General features: G+C 35.1%; 1 long non-coding RNA gene across 1 annotated transcript; it reads left to right on the forward strand.

Annotated features, from left to right (window-relative positions):
* The first annotated feature begins 5,390 nt into the window (after positions 1–5,390).
* Positions 5,391–7,524, forward strand: LOC147390548 (uncharacterized). The gene is made up of 3 exons (XR_015183085.1): positions 5,391–5,506; positions 5,632–5,763; positions 6,933–7,524. It is a non-coding gene; the product is annotated as an uncharacterized LOC147390548 (long non-coding RNA).
* Positions 7,525–7,796: the final 272 nt, after the last annotated feature.

Genomic DNA, 7,796 nt, shown 5'->3' on the forward strand with positions numbered 1-7,796 from the left:
ATTGAACGCCCCCCATATATATATATATATATATATATATATGGGAGCGGTTCGGCGGCCCTAAACTTTGCCCAGTTTTTTACCAAGTTTTTTAGTCCGTCAGATTTCGTTGCATCCGACGGTTAAACAAACGTCTTACGGTTTTAAACTTAAACATAAGATAATTACAGAACGCCCCCTCCTTAGTTTTTAAATTTTTTAAAAGCTCCCTCACAACACAGAACCCTCTTCTTCAAACTCTGTTTGCCCAAATTTCAGAATCAATGAAAGTCTCTCTCTCTCTCTCCCTCAAGTTTCATCAAAAGACACTTCGACACCATCGCCACCTCTCTCTATCTCAAGTTAAGTTCGAACGTCTCTCTCTCTCTCTCAAGTTTCAATTCGAGTGATCCGACGCTATCGCCGGTCGATCTCTCTCTCAAGTTATATTTGGAATGACCGTCTCTCGCCGTCGCCGTCAATCTCAAGGTAAATCTCTCGAGTTTTTTTTTTTTTTTCTATTTTTTTCTTAAATAAAACTAAAATAACTAGTTCAACTATAACAGATACAAATACACAGGATTTGTTCTGCCTTTTCTTTTGGGATGTTAGAAAGGGCCTATGGGGGTCAATGCTACAGTCAAGTGAACCCATTAATCTCAATTTGTTCATGTCGAGGTTATTAATCAACATTGTTAGTCCAATATTCAATATTTATATCATTTGCTTATTAAGGTTTATTTTCGAATTTGAATGCTTGAGGGGAGGGCTTCTAATTATCCTTCTAATAACATCCTCCTCCAAGGGTTTGTTTGAATATAATCCAAATCATGGTTATCTAATTACATCCCACTTGGACTTGGTATATAATAAATCTAGAAAGCGAGTGATCTGCTCTGTATATGGCTCTTAGCTCTGTTATATGGTGAATGCACACTCAGTTTAGGAGCTATTTGGATGATTTCAAAGTTTGAACCAAGTTTTGATTTTTCCTAAAAATGTAGAGACTTCCATAGAACTAATCTCTCTGTATTCAAAAGCCTCATGCCCAAAACCTTGGGTAATCTTTCTTTGCAACTCAACAAGCTGAATCGGGTGATTTCTCTATAACTTTCATCGAACCATTAATCAATTTTATTCTCTCTCACTCCAAATTTGAAGGTGCATTCAGTTGTTTTGCTTCCTAATGAAATACTTATACCTCCCATATTTCTTTGTTTCATTTTCTCTTTAGTTATGGTGAGCCACATTAGATGCTTTGATCAACTTGGAGGTGTTGGATGATATTTTGTTTACCTTTTTGAAATGTAACTATGATGAGTGTATCTATTGAGATAAAACTTTTTCTATACTTTACTGTGATTCTTGTTTTGTGTCTGATTTCTAAACAATCTATTGATATCTAGTGCTGTTTTTGATATTTTGATATGGATTTTGTAGTATATAACATTAATTCATATAAGAAGCAAATATTCCTACTTGTGCAGAGTGTGCCATTTCAGTTCATGAAGACATATTTCACAAAGAATTCTGACAATCTCACACTAAGGGTTTCTGATGGGAGAAGCTGGCTTGCCCAATTATTTTTCTATCAAGACATCACTAAGATATATAATGGTTGGACTGCATTTGTAAAGGAAAATAATGTTGTAGAAGGAGATGTTTTTGTCTTTGAGCTGATCACTAAAGAGGATGTTGCACTTCAAGTTTTCATTTTTTTTGAGTTGTTAGAGATGTGGCATTTGACCTACAAAGTACAATTCCCCACCAAAGAACTCCTTCTGTGCAGTTTGTGAAGCTTGTGTAAATATAAATTCATTAGAAAGCTTTCAACTAATTTTCCAAACCATTGAAGGTAAAGAAATTTTTAGAGACCAATCATCAACTCTGTTTAGAGTTGAAACAGAAACTGAACTAGATGGTGGATCTCCTCTTATAAAAAATTTCTCAATTACAAGAACATTTTTTTGACAAACTGTCCAATTCCTAGGATGATGTTAGGTAAAAAAAGTTGTCGTGTTGAAAAAACTTGAATTGTAACAATTGGATAATTTATTTACTTTAATAGGTAAAAAATATATATTATATTAAACTATACAAGGGGGTCAAGGTGACCAATCCAAAAGAAATACAACTAGACTCCATAGTTACAACTGAGATAATACAAACCCACCCCCATCGAATACTCTCTAACAATAAAAGACTCAAAATAGAGAGAATAATATGTAGCACCACCTGTATTTGTTCTAAAAATTCCTCCTATCCCTCTCCTCACATATTTCCCAAAAGATTGCAAACAGGGTAGGGCTCCATAATAATCTCTTAGAAAAAGAGAATCATGCCCGCCATTGTTATCCATTGTAGCTCAACAAATTTCATGTAAGCAACAACAATAAGATACATTTCCAAAGAATTCTTCTATCAAACATTGGATCCTATTCCACTGGGAAACCTTAGGTTTTCTTTTTGTATGTGTTTCAGCATTCTATGGTGTTCATTATAATGAGAAATTATGATCTGTTGAAGATGTTAACGTTGGTAAGGCTCGTGGAGTGTTGATACCATGAACTGGGTTCAAAACCCATTGAATCCTCATTTACCTCTGCTGATCAGTAACCGTTGCTTGCCTAGCAAACAAAAACAAAAAGAAATGATTAAGCTTTGGAAATTGGATATCAACATCTTGTCAGCAGAGGAAGACATGGAACACAAAATCCCTTTTACCCCATAAAAGGTGGCAGCATCAGCATCTATATGTACAACACTATAGAAAGGTATGTGATCCAAAGAGAACATTGACAGAAGTTCAACTGAAACAGTTCTTGTTGGAACAAAATTATACTCGCTAGTCACAGATGAATGAAAAGTGTAGTTCAGAAAAGACCTAGCGATGGGTGGCATTACAGTCCTGGGTCTTTTCTTCCGAAGCCACAAGAAATATCCTAATGCTGCAAGAGATACAATCAATATACCTCAATCCAGCATAGAGGAAAAATTACAAAAATGATAAAGACCAAAAAGAAAACTATATTTGATGAGTTCACAACTTTAATTCAGTATTTGATGAGTGACATGTGAAACCCATGACAATTCAGTATTTCATGAGTTCACAACGTTAATTCACAACTTCGACTTATACTCGTAAACAGAAGATATCAATAGAATAACATAAGAAAAATAGATTAACAAAAAAATCTATTAATTCACAACATATGTATACAAAACCAAACTTGTTTTCTCACTATCAGATCTTAACTCATCCCCCTTTTGATTTATATATACCCACCGTTTGATGAGAAGCTATATGTGAGGAAACAAATGCTTATAGGAACTTCTACAACCAATTTAGAATTTACTACAATACCAAAGAGTGCATAGTACAAATAAAAATGTGTTAATCTAACACTGTAAAATTGCTAGTAGTGACTCACATGAAAAAAATTGATTTGGTGGTCATCTATGTGATCTCTTTGGTTTCCAAATAAATACAGAACAAGCATTCAAATTAGAAGCCCTCCCCCCAACCCATCCCAAATAAAAAAATCATGTTAACCAAGCATTCAAATTCGAAAATAAAACTTAATAAGCAACTAATACAAATATTGAATATTGGACTAACAATGTTTATTAATAACCTCGACATGAACAAATTGAGATTAATGGGCTTACTTGACTGCAACAATGACCCCCATAGACCCTTTTTAACATCCCAAAAGAAAGGCAGAACAAATCCTGTGTCTTTGTATCTGTTCTAGTTGAACTAATTAATTTTGTTTTATTTAAGAAAAAAATTAAAAAAAAACTCGAGAGATTTACCTTGAGATTGACGGCAACGATGACGGCGAGAAAGGGTTTTGAGAGAGATATCGACGGCGACGGCGAGAAAAGTTCGAAATGTAACTTGAGAGAGAGATCGATGACGATGGCATCGGGTCGTTCAAACTGAAACTAGAGAGAGAGAGAGACGTTCAAACTTAACTTGAGATAGAGAGAGGCGGTGACGGCGTCGAAGTGTCTCTCGATGAAACTTGAAAGAGAGAGAGAGAGATTTTCGTTGATTCTGTAATTTGGGCTAACAGAGTTTGAAGAAGAGGGTTTTGTGTTGTGAGGGAGCTTTTAAAAAATTTAAAAACTGAGGAGGGGGCGTTCTGTAATTAACGTATGTTTAACTTTAAAACTGTAAGACGTTTGTTTAACCGTCGGATGCAACAAAATCTGACGAACTAAAAAACTTGGTAAAAAACTGGGCAAAGTTTTGGGCCGCCGAACCGCTCCCTATATATATATATATATATATATATATATATATATATATATATATATATATATTGCAGAGAAGAGGCTTCGATGACAAATTGCTTCTATTTATGTAAATTATTAAATACCATTTACATCACTCACAATCAATTATGGGGAGCTGATAATTGACCAGTCGATCTCATAATAGAGTATGAAATTTATTACAAGATGGTCCCCAAATATTTGATAGTTAAGACATAGAAATGTTTCTATTACAAGATGGCAATAAAAGTTCTTTTAATTGTTAAAACTGTATGGTTTATATTTTTTATTATTATTGGGGGACTTGTGATGCACTTGTTCTAAGAAAGTGGTGTGTTCTTGCTATTCTCAACTTAGAAGTTCGGATTTAAAACTTAAGGTGATACCTATTTGTTTTTAATCCTGTATTGCAGATATGTATTTGTTTGTAAGTTCGTGGTGAGGCGGGACTATAAAGAGGATTGTGGGAGAGGAACCGATTAGGAAAAAGAACACTGGGACTATAATGATCAATCCTTGGGATGGCAAAGCATGTAAGCATTCACATATGTATTCTTTTTTACATGCAATCAATATGTACTCTGCATGTTTGGGTGAACTGCTGTAATTGGTCCTTAAAAGCCAAGGTCAAGGTTAGGTTCGTGAAGAATACTGAAACCCTTGATGTGGATGTCAGATTATATGATTTTATCATAAAATTAAATACCATTATTGTTCATTATCCTCTTGAAATGGAAATTACTTTGAACTGTTTTACAATTTCCTTTAGTGTCCTCTTAACTGATTTAATACTCTCTCTTTTGGATTAATCTACAATGGCATATCTGTCACAGAACAGATTATATTTTTTTCGTTAAAATTTATGTTCATTGAAGTGCCAACTTGGCCAAGTTGGTAGAGACATGTGGAGTGTTGTTCCCATATCTTTGGTTCAAACCCTCTTGAACCCAACTTCAACTTACTAACCACCAACCCTTTACCTATCAAATGCACTCTTAGACTAGCATTAAATGCATAATCTCACGCTTTAATTGACTTAGCACAAAAGACAGGCATGAGAAGCGCAAGAAAATGATTATGAACCAAAGACCTTGCACTTTAGGTAGCATTTAATTTTGTTGCAAATATTGTTTGTTTCCAAACTAGGCATGAGGAATCTGCAATCAGGCAGAAATCTAGAGTGCCTAAAGGGAGGAATTCAAGAGGGAAAACAGTCTGCCTGAACAATGCAAACATTTCTCTCAGGGTATTTGGTTAAACCATACTTACCAAGTTGTGATAGTGGATTATCTTTATTGGAGGGGTTTCTTAGTACCCAATAAAATTCTTGACCTGAGTTCTATTTTATGGATAAAATCTTGTTTTCTATAGATTGGCTGGCTCAATGCTATTAGAGAATGGCAAGAGGAGTTTGTTGGGAACATGAGCTCGAGAGAATTCGTTGACACTATCACAAGAGAGCTGTTGGGGAGTCGTTTTTTTGTGTTTACACCACAAGGAGAGGTAGGTGAATTTATTGGATATTTTCACATAATTTTATAAGAATATTGCACTGCCTTGATGAACAAAATACGATTTGGAGATACAACATTGGAAGAGTAGTAGACCAGATCATTGTTTAAGTGTAAACTTGCATGTTCTACAAGGGGCAAGAACAATACCACATCCCTCCAACATTAAAAACGTAGAAAATTGATTGTGTTCAAATGAAGTTGCCTGCTACTGTCTTAAAGAAAATGTGGGCAAAAGTAATGGAACACAGACCAACCCACTAAACAGTCTAGCCAAAGGGAAAGCAGGTATCTTGATTCTCTGAAGGAAAAAACAAGTAATTGGCTTTGGAGTGCTGCCAACCAGCATGCCTTTATATTATATATAAATAATATCAATTCCAGCTATTTTCCTTTTTGTTGAGATGGTCTTTTAACTTTAAGCAAATAACTAACATGGCAGCATAAACCAATTAGAAACTAATTAATAAATCATACATCCATTTAATATCATATGCAATATACGTTCATATTGTGAGATGTGGGGTATGAGTGAGACTTTAGGAATCATGCCCTTTCTCCAGACGGATTGCATGGTTACTGCGGTCAAGTCAGTTTGAGTTTCTCATCGGTACGTGTCTTATCTGGACTAGCTTGAATACAATATAGTTTGTACAAATAGTCAAACAAATCACTTAATAATGCCTCGGTGGATAAGTAACACGAGCAATTAAAATCCTGAGGACCAATGTCTCTTTTGTTGTGAACATTAAACTTCATGTATTTCCTCTCTTTTTGGTAACCATCTTAACTGGCTTTCCATTTCAGGCATGTTGGCAGAGGTTACATCAACATTGACAGCAGAGGAGATCACAATTTGTTCTTGTACGGTGAGTGACGTTCGAAATTCTTGCAGAGTTTTTTTAAATGAAACCCTCTTTGCCTAATGTACATTAACATTATTGAATGAGTAGGCAGAGATCGATAGAAGAGGGGAATGGGGGTAATTTTATTTCACATTGATGGGAGCCTTGACAGTCTGGTACGTAAAACAAAGCTGTCTAAAATGCTCATTGGTGTATGTTATTGACATTGTTAATTGATAAGAGTATTAAGGGGATAAGTGCAAAACAATTTATAGTTTGAGTCATTTACAGTTTTGTGTGTGTGGTGTTCATGCAGATGTATAGAACAGTGAAGAGCACTGGCACACTTGAATGCAGAAGAAGTCTCCAAGGTTGTTGCTAAGGCAAGGAAGAAGTCTAAAGTCCTTCAGCCCGTGGTGAGGCGGAACGTGCCTTTGGGACTAGAAACAGACAACAGTGGCTGGATGGTACCAAGGCATAGTAAGCGTGTCCATCTCCCAAACTGGAGTAGCCTTTTTAGCTCTATGGGATCATCTTCATGGAGTCAAACAACATAAAACTTTGAGTTGGCCAACTAGAACCAATGAACTTTAGGTGTTTTTCGATCTCCAAAAGTTGAAGGTGAAGATCTAAAATTCTTTCGTTTGTGGTACAAGGGGTTCTATTCTTTCATTTCGATGGCGAGAGGTCTTTCAAGTTACTATGGAATCTGAATTCAACGAAGAAAACACTTATTGTACATGATTGAACTTGGTTGTTTTAGGTCCATGCCATTAAGAGTGGATGGTAAAACCCTGTTTTTGGTTTTAGACTTCATTACATTATGTATGTGAACATGATCTCAAGAATTCTTACAATATGTGAGATTAAAATTTTGACTTATATAAGTAATTTTTTTTTTTAAATCTTATTATTCTTTGATACTATAAATTGAATGCTTGAATGCAAATTGGTGTGGATGGGATGTGAATGTTGATATGGATATGAATGTGTGATTTTTTTCGCAGGTATGGGTTGAAGACAAATGCATAAAAAAGAGTTTTCATTAGCCTTTAAATTAAGTCGACAGTCGTAAATATAGTATTCGACGGCCTAATGCCGTCGAAATTCTGTTAAAAATTTCAAATTCGACAGTTTTAGGCCATCGAATTACTAAATTCGACGGTTTTTGACCGTCTAA

Source organism: Akebia trifoliata, chromosome 11, assembly GCF_017979445.1.
Source record: "Akebia trifoliata isolate Shusen 1 chromosome 11, ASM1797944v1, whole genome shotgun sequence".
Taxonomy (NCBI): domain Eukaryota; kingdom Viridiplantae; phylum Streptophyta; class Magnoliopsida; order Ranunculales; family Lardizabalaceae; genus Akebia; species Akebia trifoliata.